The 13,615-nt window shown below is 41.6% G+C and overlaps 1 protein-coding gene across 2 annotated transcripts in view; it reads left to right on the top strand.

The window, feature by feature from the left end:
• Positions 1-13,615, top strand: part of LOC149262979 (peptidase uncH-like) — a 485,862-nt gene that overhangs the window by 67,995 nt on the left and 404,252 nt on the right. The gene's annotated exons all lie outside the window — the stretch shown is intronic.

Genomic DNA, 13,615 nt, shown 5'->3' with positions numbered 1-13,615 from the left:
AGCTCAAGGAGAAGGACGACGAAGTGTTTGGGGACTATTTTATGGGTTGTTTTGTGTCTCCAACAGGTTCGAGCTAAAGCAGAGAGGCAGTGGCATCCGTTGAGGGAGTTTTGACTGGTGTTTAGGTGAGGTTTTGGGTGTGTTGTCGCCTAGATTGTACAGGCAGTTGCGACAACTGCTTAGGGTGGGGCTCTTACTATGAACCCCGCCCACTCCGTTCGAGCTATCTTCCAACAACAGGCTATGGTGGGTAGTCCCTATGAGATGAAGTGAATGAAGATAAGTTGGGGACCAACTTGCCTGAGAGACACGGATGAGTGGCCTAGACACTTGGTTAGATTAGAGCAAGATTTATTGGTTATATTAGATTTTCAAGTAAGAGACCAGTGCCTTAATGGAGTCGCAAATTCTTGCTTATAGTAAATTGGAACTAAATGACCGGATGGACACCCGCTGCTTGAGATGATTGACTAACCTATATGATATGCAAGTCTTAGGACCTATCTGTTTTATTTCTCTTACTTGTTTAATTAGTGAACAAGTTTTTACCATATAAATACTGAAATAAACAAAATGTAGTCTCAACCATCTACAGATCATCAAATCAAAGAAATAGACAAACACACAAGCGACACCGTTATTTTTGGACAATAGTGCCCGGAAAAACCCAACTTGGGAAAACTGGTGCAACAATTTTGAGGGTTCTATTATTAAGTAGATTTTTTTTGAGGACAACTGTGTGCCAAACTAGGTCACCCGATAGAGAAATCAATCTGGCAGTAATACCTCTCTTCGGAAGCAGATATTCTGAAAGTCGGCTCCATGAAACTCTGTCTAGCACCTCTCTGAGGCTCAATGTCAGCCCTCCCGGCTTCTGTGTTAGCCTGAAACCCTCTGCGTCAGCCCTCTGAGGCTTTGCGCAACCTCTCTGGTCCTCTGCATCACTTCTGCAGCCTCTACGTCACTCACGCAGGCCCTCTGGCCCTCTACGCAGTCGTTGCTAGCCTCTACATGGCGCCTTCTAGTTCTGCGTCTTCCTCTCCGCCTCTGTGCTGGTCTTCTAGCACTATCTCTGCCTTTCTTCTATGCACTCATTGCCCCTCGTTGCACTCTAAGCACTGGTTCGATTTCTCTTAGCAAACACTGCTCTAGAAAATCGAACTCACTGATCACTCTGGTGTGTCTCCAACTGACCCTTAAGCCTTCTCTTATACTTTCTCTGTTGAGTCTTCAACGACTGAGATTAAATCTCTAATGGCTAAGATTAGATTTGGCTTGATCCATATCATTTAGAACCTTCTAACACAGTTTTATATTAATACCCATTAATATTTTTATTTTCCTAAGTTTAGACTTAGGAACCCATTAAAAATATTAATTATTTTAATATCTCCTTCACCGGGTAGAATTTCCTCAAACCATTTCTGGGTCTTGGATATCTTATGTGTTTTAGCCTCTCCACCAATTTTCATAGCTAGAGCACATCCAATGCTACCCCAAATCGACACTCCCTCTTAGCGAGGAATGTGCTCTAGTAATACTCCACTACTGAGCATCACCCTGATCATCCAGCACCGATACCTATGTTGATGCTTGGCCTTCCTGCCCAACATCCTCTGCACTGCTACATCCTGTACTGCTGCCGATGGCTCTACCATTGCCACTGCTACATCTGTATGACAACTCCCTCTACATCTGTGCTGCTGCTGGTCCTTTCTCCCAACACTACATCTGCAATGCAACCCTCTCTCCTCATGCTGCATCGTGCTGCCCATAACACTACCATTGCTACTGCTACACTGCAACTCAGTCACTGAGACGATGGTAACGGATCTACCCAACGACTGACATCCTTGTTAGGCTAGAAACCCTCATGATGCTGAAGCTCTCTCTGCCGCTATCCTGTGCTCCCTCTGCTACCTTTGCATTGCTGCAACAACTTTGTGCCTCTCGCACTGCTGAAAACACCTCTATGCCTTCGTGCACTGTTGCAACCTCCTCTGTTCCTCTTGCACTGCTGCAACCCTCTCTGCGTTGCAAGGGACTACTGCACTCTAGCACTCTCTACTGCTCCATCCGCATCTGCTTCTACCGATATCTGCCATCCTGATACTGTCACTTCGGGCCTCCTGTAGCCGGATATGATCCAAGAGTTTGGGTACCTCAAGGGTCCTGCCCATCATCTCTTGTAGTCTTCTTGACTACAATTTGATGTCTCCCCACCTCTTTTGTAAAGGTACATGAGCATTCATGGCATAATCATCATCATCATCTACCTCCTTTTCCGCCTTAGTCGGCGCTGCCTTGGAGTCAGACGCCTCTCCTTTATTCTTCTTCCTAGGACACTCGGTTGTATAATGGCCCAACTCCCCATAGATGAAGCACTTAATCTTGGAGAGGTCCTTTTTCTTCCTCTTCCCTTGTTGCCTCGCAGATGCCAGAGTCGCATCCTCTTCCTCCTCTTTCCTGACCCGGGCTCCTTTGCCACTACTTCCTGCCTTGGTCAGCGGTCTGATCTCTTCTTGGCGAAGAGTTGCCCATAATTCTTCCCAATCTGGAAGATTTGCTTTGCCCAAAATGCTTTGGACGAATGTCTCCCACTCCTCAGAGACTGCGTTTAGGGCGGTCCTGACCATTAACTCCTGATCCGGCGTGGCCCCTATGGAAGTTAGTTGGTCTTGAATCTTCTGCAACTTGTTGAGGAAGTGATCTATCTGCTCCTCCTTCTGCATCTGATATGACCACAACTGATTCTCCAGTAGCATCTTCCTCTACGCGTAAGTGCCTTGATACAATTTCGTCAAGGTATCCCACATTTCCTTTGCTATATTCTTCTCGGCAATATGCTAAACCACATGATCCTTGACCCCATCAAGGATTATGCACTTTGCCTTCGCCATCGCATCCTCATACTTTTCGTTATCAGCTGGGTCGACTGGGATAGCCACACTTCTCAAGGCGAAGGCCTTGATGCGATGTCTATCTAGAACAAACCGGATCCTGGCCTTCTAGATGACAAAGTTGGACGCCCCGTCTAGCCTGTCTTGATCCCTCAGTCCGTTCATGGCCATCTCTGCTCTTCTTTTTGACTCCTCTGTGTCTCTACTTCCCTCTTGGAAGTTCTCTCTTCGACTCCCTTTGAGTCTCTACTTCCCTCCTGGAAGTTCTCTCTTCGACTCCCTCTGAGTCTCTACTTCCCTCCTAGAAGTTCTCTTCCAGACTCCCTTTGAGTCTCGATTTCCCTTCTGGAAATCCTTCTGCCAATAGTCGAATCACACCTCTCCGATCTCCTTTGCTTCTACAATGCTAATCTAGGTTTCTTGGCTAGAAATCCGCCTAGGTAGCGACTCCCTTCTACCTTGGTTCTGTCTCATTAGGCACTGTTCTACCTCAACAACAAGAACACCCCACCAACTTCACACTCCACAAGCTGCCCACAGTTTCCTATGCCCCAACAACTGAAGAACTGAGCCTTTAGGCTCTGCGCAATCTCGACAATGGCTGAATCGCACCACTATCCAACTGCGTCACTCTTACTTGGTTGAGCAGGATGGCGTGGCTCTTCGTGAGCCTCTTTTTCCTATCACTGCTTCTGTGCTGGCCCCTTCTCTGGCTCGAACTGATGACGCAGGCCTTCTATGTCACCCCTTCTTTGCTGCTTTCTACTTAGGAACAACTTCTATCACTCTGGACAACTGTTTCTGCTGCAAATTCTCTGATGCAGTTGGTGCCTTCAACTCTCCTGTGATCTGCAACGCTTTGATACCATTTTGAAATTTCTAAGTCTAACCCGTTAGAAATTTTCCTGCACTATCTAGTTTATTTCACCTCACTGTTTAATTACTGAACAAGTTATTTAACAATATAAATACTGAAATAAACACAATGCAATCTCAACCATCTATAGATCATAACTGAAAGAAATAGACAAACACACAAGGGACATCGTTATTTTTGGACAATCGTCCCTGGAAAAACCCAACTTGGGAAAACTGGTGCAGCAGTTCTGAGGGTTTTATTATTAAGCAGATTTTCTTGAGTACAACTGGGTGCCAAACTGGCTCACCCGACAAAGAAATCAATCTGGCAGCCTCTCTTCAGAAGTAGATACTTTGAAAATTTTCTCCACGAAACTCTCTTCAACACCTCTCTGAGGCTCAGCGTCAGCCCTCCTGGCTTCTGTGTCAGCCTGAAACCCTCTGCATCAGCCCTCTGAGGCTCTGCGCAACCTCTCTGGCCCTTTGCGTCACTTCTGTAGCCTTTGCATCACCCATGCAAGCCCTCTGGCCCTCTGCGCAGTCACTGTTGACCTCTACGTGGCTCCCTTTGGTTTTGCGTCTACCTCTCTGCCTCTGCGCTGGTCTTCCGGCACTATCTTTGCCTCTCTGCTATGCACTCACTACCCCTCACTGCAAATCTGATTACTGGTTCGATTACTCTTAGCAAACCTCGCTCTAGAAAATGGAACTTGATTGATCACTCTGGTGTGTCTCCAACTAACCCTCAAGCCTCTTCTTATGCTTTTTCTATTGAGTCTTCAATGGCCGAGATTAAATCTCTGATCAACGACTAAGATTAGATTTGGCTTGATCCATGTCATTTAGAACCTTCTAACTCAGTTTTATATTAATACCCATTAATATTTTTATTTTCCTATGTTTAGACTTAGGAACCCATTCAAAATATTAATTATTTTAATATCTTCTTCACTGGGTAGAATTTCCTCAAACCATTTCTGGGTCTTGGAGATCTTATGTGCTTTAGCCTCTCCACCAAATTTCATGGCTAGAGCACATCCGATGCTACCCCAAATCAACATATGTTTGGTCTAAGTGTAACCTTCCCTTAACTATTTTGAAGCCAGACTCCAAGGTAGGTTGTAGGAAGGAGGCCAACAGGAAGCAGGCTAAGGCTTGATTAACGATACCTTTTGTTAGGCTCCTATCACCTGATTCCTCTGACGCTGCAGAGACTGTGGCTCTGATGACTGCAAGGTCACCGTTTTAACCACCAAAGAGTTGCTGGGCCTTTCAAGCTAGGTGAGAAGGGTGTCCTTGATTTCTATCAACCTAGCTTATGCTAGGAGGTAAATTATTAATGCAATCTAGACTTAGTATGTTTGTGCAAGAGATTATGGGTGAGATTATCTTGAGTTAAGATTGTTTATGTTACTTGACTACTTATTGTAAATTCTCTTAAAGCAAGAGTACTTAACAATATTAAGATACAATCTTAAACAAGATGCTGAAAGAGACAAATGTAATCTTCAAGAAATTTCCACAAGATGTTTAACCAATTAAACTAACTTATCCACTTATCAATCAAGATGCCAATAACAATTATCAAAGATGTAAAACAAGATTACACATGATCTTATTACTCAATGTCAAAGAGATATGAAACTAGATTCGCAAGATGCCAATATTCCCAAGAGACTTATCACCATATTTGACTTATGATCTGAAGTTCTTATAGTGAGTGAGCTTGTTAGATGTGAAGCATAAATTCTTATAACATATAAACTCACAAAAGACAAACAATGTTAGCCACTTTCACAATATAAATGCTAGGAACAAGTAAGCAAATATAAGGCTATGAAGATACTTGGGCACTTTTATGTTCTTATGATCTTTTTATGAGAAACAAGTGACTATTATGAGAGAAGTAAACAATTTATGACAACAGTAAACGAGTTATGACAAGAGTGAGTAAATTGCCAATCCAATAATGCCTATGCTTGCCAAAATGTGCTCAATCGCCAAGTAATCTTGATTAACTGAAAAATCAAATATGTTAGCCTTCTTAAGATGTATTCTTCAGTGAATTTTCAGATCTGAAATATTTGTTACAACAATAGATTAACCAATAGATCAACAAACAAATGATATCAACACCAACACCCAAAAATAGTAAAAACTTACCAAACTTGAAAAAATCAATTTTTAGGGCCTTTAGAGGGTATGACTAAGAAAATTTCAGATCTGATATGTTTATTACAACAGTAAATAAATGACAGATCAGCCAACTATCAATGCCTAAGATAATGCCCAAAATGTCAAAAAATGACAAAAATTCATTGGAAACTGAAAACTTCAAAATTTTGATCCTAATTAAGAATGTGCTTCAGAAATTTCAGATCTAGAATTTTCAGTTATGCAGAAAATTCCAGCCAACAGAAAATCAGATCTAAGCCAAATCCAAGATGCCCAAGAGGCCAAAATTCATGAAAATCAAGATTTAACAATTTTGACCATTTAGTATGTGATTTTAGGGCTTAATTCTTATTGATTTGACTGCTATAACAACACAGAGATAAAACCAGGGTTTAGAGGTCAAACTCTAGGCCCAAGGCCTTGAAGATTCCTTGGTCGAAATTTGTTAAAACTTTGGGATCAAGTTGCCACTTGAAAAATAGAATTTTTGAGCCTCAAAACCCAAAAAGCCACCAAGTAAAAAGATTTGAAAAATCAAAGGAGGGTTTTAGGGTAGATTAGGGCAAAAGAGGTCAAGAAAAGGCAATGCTAGGCCAAGGAAGGCCAGTGTTTGGGGATAAGGAGGCTAGAAAGGTAGATCGGGGGTCAACAAGGCTAGAGGAGGCCACAAGAAGGGAACGCTGAAGGAGGAGACTGAAAGGCTTGATACTGGGGTTTCTGAGGTAAATTAGGGCCGAAAAGATGGTGGCTTGCCCAAAGGGCAGCCATTTGGGATAGAGGAGGGCAGCCGTGTGGCCTAGGGCCCATGACTAGGCTTTTTAAGGCCCTAAAGCCCCAACTCTAGGCTAGGAAAGGGAGGCCGAGGCCTCTTGAGGCTATGGCCTGCCCTAAAGGGCTTAAAATGTAATATTCCTAATGGAAATATACAATGTTAAACAAAGAAACATAACAAAAACACATACAAAAATTTACAGCACATTTAACAACCAAAAGTCTCCATGAACTGCGTTGATCTGAGCCATTTTATTAATAAATGAGAGAGTACAATGTGGTCTTGGAAAGAGTGCACCTGGGCTTGTTCAAGGCACACTAGCTATGCTCAAATGAAAAATAAGAATTCCCTCTCAACTTTGTTTCTGCTCTCTCTTGCTTTGCGCTAAAACTACCCATAAAACATGCTGCTGGTTGCAATGAACTGCTGCTAGGGCTTCCTCGGGTGCTCAGAAAATGTCGAGAAATTAACCCCAAACTCTCCACCAATAACCCATGAAGGAACTGACCAAATGTTGACCTTGGAATTTCGGCCCAATTTTCCCCTAGCTCTTCTAGTTGTTGGTTGAGTTAGGGCCCCTATTTGACCCCTCAAATCTTCCTAGAAAATTTTGCCAAATTAATCTTGGCCTTTCCTCAATAAACCCAAAAAACCAAAAAAGGGTTTGTCCTAGTTTTGATGCCCCAAAATTGACTCCCAAATGCTTGGCCCTCCTCCACCAGCAGAAGATGAAAGCTGTAGCAAATGCTATGTTTGCTACGCTGCCAAAATGCTGGAGAAGCCCCCACAACACTTCCCCGGACTCCACCTCAAGTTTCAACCCCTAACTCCCTTCACTCCTCAACCTCCAAGCATGACTCCTCTAAGAATTACGCAATCTTTGTGCTGTTGCTACCAATTCTCTCCACAAACTCACACTCCCTGTTGCTGATACGAACTGGTATAGGTAGGACTCCCTCCTTGGGATGGCACTCGTAGTCCATCGAAGCAAGGGTTGAGATCTCCGCTTGGAGACACTCGTGTGCTAAACAACACTGCTAACTTGGCTTCAGCTCAAGTGTGCTATGTCAAAGACACAATTTATGAATAGATGATTGAATGACCAAAATGAGTGCATCTTGCTCTATTTATCAAAGAGCCTCCTTGATGCCCATGTGGGCCCCACTCGGCTTTCCTCACCAACTTCACTCCAATGAGAGTGTCTTCTACATGTGGGTCGTAATTCTCTATGGGCACGCTCCACTAGAGCCACAATGTTTCCCTTCCTTCCTAATGTTTAGGCCCCCAATTAATCCCAAAATTCATGTGGGACCTCTGAACCCACATCTCCTAAGTGTAAACATGAATTAAGACAAAATTGGGCAATATTGATATTTTCCTTAGTAATATTGCTAAGTGGGAATATCATAGTTCTCCCCGCCAAAACGTTGCTTGTCCTCAAGCAATTGCAGAACAATGCTCTCTCTCCTTGTTGCTCCCCATTGTCACTGCAAAAATGAGCCAGGGTCCCAGATGCGCAATTGATTCATCCCTGACCTCTGCACTGTCATGACATGAAAGAATCCTTCAATACCAAGATCCCAAGCCATCTTGTCCCCCCTGAAGCTCCCCTCGCTCCACTCACTATCTTGCCCGGTATAAGTATCAGAAGTCGCCTGTATACCATCAATGAGTAGGGGATCATGATAATGTCAGGCTAGGAGGTAACTCCTCAAAATGAGATTCTGTTATTCATTTAGGCTGTTCATTATTATATACATGAGGGAGTGACTGTTGAGTTTCATCTCCCGATGACTCTCCATTTTCTCTATTATTTATTTACACTATTTAAAGTTGTTGACCCAATCCCTATGATTAGGTGTCAACATTCCCCCCCTTAATTTGAAGGGATGTTGGTGAGTCCAAGCATCGTTCTGAATCTTTCAAGCTTTTCTCTTCCAAGCGCCTTGGTGAAGATGTCTGCAATCCGCTCATTAGTGGAACAATGGTGAATATGGATTGTTTTGGCCTCAACATGATGTCGAATCAGATGATATTTTGTATTGATGTGCTTCATTCGATCATGGAACTTTGGGTTCTTAGCCAACTTTATTACCGAGGTATTGTCAATCATGAATGGAGTCGAATGTACTTGTTTTACCTGCAAATCTTCTAGAATTTTCCTGAGCCACACAATTTCTTTTGTTGCCTCAGCTGCTGCCACATATTCTGCCTCTGTTGTGGAATCTGCTAGAACTGATTGTTTGCGTGATCTCTAGGAGACAACTCCTGATCCAAGACTCATAGCATAACCTGAAGTAGATACCCCAGTTTCTTTGTCTGCATCAAAGTTTGAATCAGAGTATCCAATCAAGCTGAAGTTGCCCACTTGTGTATACTTGAGTCCAAAGTCTTGAGTTCCCTTCAAGTACTTTAGAACTCTTTTTGCAGCAGACCAATGTCCCTCACAAGGCTTTTGCATAAACCTGGAGAGGATTCCAATAACAAACGAAATGTCTGGTCTGGTAGTAGTCAGGTAGTTGAGATTTCCTACACGCTGTCTATACTTTGTTGCATCCTCAAATTCTTTTCCTTCAATGCATGTGAGCTTTAAGTTTTGTTCCATTGGAGTAGTGAGAGGATTGCATTCAGCCATGCCAAACTTGTTCAACAGATCTCCAATGTACTTCTTTTGAGAAAATAATATGGACTTCGGATGTTGAGTTATTTCAATACCAAGATAGTAATGAACATAGCCCAAATCAGTCATTTCAAAACCTTTCCTCAATTCCTTCTTTATGGATGCAATGTAACTCTCATTGTTCCCTGTCATCAAAAGGTCATGTACATATACCACAAGATATACAATTGTTTTGCCAACTTTCTTGACAAACAAAGTTGCATCATCAAGATCATAATGTTTGATATTGAGTTTTAGAAGATGCTCAGGTAGTTTTTCATACCAGGCTCGCGGTGCTTGTTTGAGGCCATACAAGGATTTTACAAGTTTGCATACTTTATGTTCATGTCCTTTTACAGCAAATCCTTCAAGCTGGGACATAAAAACATTCTCTTTTAGATCTCCATTCAAGAATGCAGTTTTTACATCCATTTGATGGACTTTCCAACTGTTCTGAGCTGCTAGGGCAAAGAGTGTTTGGATGGTAGCCCATTTTGCTGTGGGGGCAAAAGTCTCCTCATAATCGACCCCTTCGTTCTGTGCAAAACCTTTTGCCACAAGCCTAGCTTTGTGCTTGTCAAGTGAGCCATCAACTTTATACTTGTTCTTGTAGACCCACTTGCAGCCAATTGTTTGGTTCCCAATGGAGGATCAACCAGCCTCCAAGTGCCATTCTTTATCAAGGCATCATACTCCTTTTGCATTGCTTCTTTCCATTCATCATGAGAAGCAACTTCTTTGAAGGAAGTTGGTTCAAAATCTGTAGACAAATTCAATTCACAATCATAAGAAACATCCATATCAATAGGTGAATCAGAGTCATCTACATCACCTCCATTTTGCCGGGTTGAATTTCTAGTTCTTGTCTTTCCAACCTCATCAGGATGAACACTTTCAAGTGTCTTTGTCAGCCACTTTGGGGGACCTTTCTGAGATGGTCCAGGCTGTTGAGTTGATTGAGTTGGGACTGAATCAAGATTGAGTCTCTCAATTCTGTCAATCACATCATTCAAAGTATCATCCGTTGTTGGAGTTTCATGTGAGGGAGAGAGTGCTTCAGCAGAAGATTCCACAGGTTGATCTAGTATAGGAATCTGCCCTTCAAGATGTGGAATCTGATTATCACATTCTTGAAATGATTTTGCATTTGCGAATCTATCCAAGCGATCAAGTTGCTTCTCAACAACATTGTCAGCTTTGGATGACTCAAGAAATATTACATCTCTGGATACAACAAACTTTTCATTGACTTCATCATAGAGACGGTATGCTTTGGAGGTGTTTGAATACCCCAGGAAGATACACTTACGACTCCTTGCACCAAGTTTGTTTCTATGTACCTTTAGTATCAAGGCATAACATGTGGAACCAACGACCTTGAGATGCTTTACCGAAGGAATGTGTTCATACCACATTTCATAACGAGTCTTGTTTCTAATAGCATTAGATGGACATCTATTATTTACATATACAACACATAGTGATAGAACTACATCAGCCCAAAACATCAATTTTACATTTTTGAAAAACATCATGGAGCGCACCATATTTAAGATTGTCCTGTTCATTCTTTCAGTTACTCCGTTTTGTTGGGGATTATAAGGCACAGTTGTTTGATGTTTGATCCCATTTTGGCGAAGATAGTTTTTAAATTCATTTGAAGTGTATTCTTTTCCATTATCAGTGCGAATAGAGCCAATATGAGATTTTGCATCATTTTCAATCCATGTCAGAAGGTTCTTGGATGTTTGAAAAGCATCAGATTTGTTCTTCAATAAATAAACCCAACACGTTTTGGTGTAGTCATCAATAAATGTCATCATATATTTATTTCCATTTGCAGAAGGAACATGCATTGGACCACATAAATCTGAATGAATGAGTTCAAGTTTTCTATGTGCTCTGGAATGTGAATCATGAAAACAATGTTTGCTTTGCTTTCCTAGAATGCAAGCATCACATTGCTTAAGTTTTCTAGGAATTGTAGGCAAACCAGTAACACTATTTTCCTTCAACAAGTGGGGGCTGTCATAGTTTAAGTGTCCAAATCTAGCATGCTATAATAAACTTGAAGGAAATGTACCTTCTTCTTAATGATAATTGTATGAGAAATTTTGTGCACGAGCAGAGGTACTCTGCAGCATGAGAAGCCTTTCTTCTTCTATCCCCATCATGACAAGTGAGTGGTTTGATGCTTTTCTCACCTCAATCTTGCCATCAAACATATGAATGGAGTGTCCTTGTTGGCGGATGTGGACCAAGGACAACAAGTTTCTTCTCAGCTGTGGGAGATATAAAACATGATGCAGAAGAAAGTCTGGAAGGCAATTTAAGCCTGATTGTGCCAAGCCCTAATGGCTTGAGTTTTGATATGTCTGCAAAGTATACTGCTCCATCAATATTGTCAGTAAATTCTTCAAAAAAATCTCTTCCAATAGTCATGTGGCAAGTTGCTCCTGAATCAAGCAACCAATCATTTTTCCAAGAAGCAAGTGAAGCATTAAATAAGTCTTCATTTACTCCAATATTACAGTGTACCACAACATAGTGAGCAGATTCAGGTGCTTTACCTTTCTCTTTGTCATTAGTTTTACCTTTGGGTTGGTTTCTTTCTTGCTCAATACTGTCCCAAGGCAACTTGCATGTGGATGCATCATGTGATCCATCTCTTTTGCAATGTATGCAATGCAAATCTGACTTTTCTCCTTGAGAGTGTCTGCCCCCCTTGCCTCTGAAATTTCTTCCTCTTCCTCTTCGACCACCTCTTCCTCTGAAAGAATCTTGAGCAAGATTCTTCTCTCTATGTGCAAGACACAGCCTCTTCAGAAGACTGAGGAGCTGTCTTCTTCCCAAAAGCTTTCTCTCTTTCAGCAAATTTTTTCACAAGAGAGTCAAAGGTAATATCTTTGAGGTTTCCATTTGCTTGCAATGACTCAAGATAATTTGAGTAAGTGGGATAAAGTGCCTTGAGAAAAGCTATCAGAGGAATGTCCAGTTCAACATTAGTGACTTTGATATCATGCATAATAGATTTTACTTCTGATGCAAGAGCAAGAGGATCATCATTTTGTAATTCAAGGGTGAACAATTTAATCACGAGTTGAACAACTTCAAGTGCAGAGTGTGAGTCATAGAGTTCCTTCAGTTTTTGTAAGGCTTCAAAAGCATTTGAAAATGGCGAAATATGGCGACTCACCTCTTCATTTACTGATGCTGCAATCAATGCATAAGCCTTGCTGTTCTTATTTTCCCAAATGGAGAATTCCTTGTCTGAGGTAGGCTGTTCTGGCTCTTTGTCTCCGTCTCCAACACACACTCCTTTCCACAGCTCATTAAAAATGAGAGTGTGTTTGATTTTCCGTGACCATTCTGGATAGTTCTCCTTGCCGGTGAGAACCACTCCCACAATAGATATCAATGAATGCATTTTTAAAAAATCTGTGTACTGTAAAAAAATATACTTCTGCTGCAAAATTTTACTCCTGATGGTAAAAAAAAATCAAATTCTGATATATATATATGGTAGAGGTATATTTGATGGTATTTGAAGTGGTATGGTGGGGTATATACCAATTTTATATACCATTAATGTGTGGTTAAGATCCAAGACAAAATTCATGTCCTACAATTTGATTCAAGGTGCTGGTCCGGAATAATTATTGCAGAAAAAAAAGGCTCACGTCACTGGCAAATGCTAGCTCTGAAGGTACTGTTCTACTGCTATCATAGAATCTAATTAAGCCCACTTCAAAATGCACGATCTACAACAAGCTGTGCAGACAAAAAAAATGCATACAACTGATCCTTGGAAAATACTGACTTCCAAAGGAACGCTCTAAGCATTAAATCAATACCCCAATAAAAAATTCATCGCCCATAACTGCAGAAAAGGCATAAACCAAACCCAACAAAATGCAACTTACAGAGTCCATAACCTATGCGCTACAACAATAAATAATGAGACAAAAACTGCACGAGTATGGAGGCTGAGTGCTGGGGCTATGTATGGCAGTGGTAACATAGTCAATGGAGGCTGAGCACTGTGCGTATGGAGGCGGACAAGTCAGATTTCTACAACTCTGTGGAAGCGGCGTCGGAGGAGTCGAGTGGTGTTATTACACAATTGACTGATATTGCATTTAAAAAATGGAATTCAATACCATTGAGCCATATGACATTCCACTGCTTCACTCTAATGCCATTCCACTTTGATGTTGAATGCGCCTCCAACAAACCATGCATCATACACCA

The sequence above is a fragment of the Pinus tabuliformis genome, chromosome 6, assembly GCF_031772625.1.
Source record: "Pinus tabuliformis cultivar Carrire ecotype Pingquan chromosome 6, CPIR1, whole genome shotgun sequence".
Taxonomy (NCBI): domain Eukaryota; kingdom Viridiplantae; phylum Streptophyta; class Pinopsida; order Pinales; family Pinaceae; genus Pinus; species Pinus tabuliformis.
Note: the sequence above shows the minus strand (reverse complement) of the source record. Positions and strands in the feature narration are given on the sequence as shown.